General features: G+C 30.3%; 1 protein-coding gene across 1 annotated transcript in view; it reads left to right on the top strand.

The window, feature by feature from the left end:
• LOC118338693 (WD repeat, SAM and U-box domain-containing protein 1-like) overlaps positions 1-300 on the top strand; it is a gene marked incomplete in the record, with an annotated part of 23,041 nt that overhangs the window by 21,246 nt on the left and 1,495 nt on the right.

Here is a 300-nt window from a genome sequence, read left to right as displayed (position 1 = left end):
TGTGAAACGTTGACATCATGGATTTACAGACGGATGGAGACTTTTTTGGGGAATTAATACAACTGAATAAATAAAAAGTTTTTTTAAACCATCTTGAAACTTACTTTACTTCAGTATTTATAAGAGTCTGCCCTCATCATAGCAGCCAAAAACTAAACTATTCTCTCAACCATTAAAATGTAACTGGGTAACTAATTCCTTAACTTTGAAGAAGATACAATTATTTACCTCTCTAAAACTAATAATATTTCTAAGTATGCTTGAAATAGGAGTGAAATACAGATGAGGAATTAGATGGAA

Source organism: Morone saxatilis, unplaced genomic scaffold (genome assembly GCF_004916995.1).
Source record: "Morone saxatilis isolate NCDOM2014 unplaced genomic scaffold, NCSU_SB_2.0 Contig5, whole genome shotgun sequence".
Taxonomy (NCBI): Eukaryota; Metazoa; Chordata; class Actinopteri; family Moronidae; genus Morone; species Morone saxatilis.
This window is presented reverse-complemented; position numbering and strand designations above follow the sequence as displayed.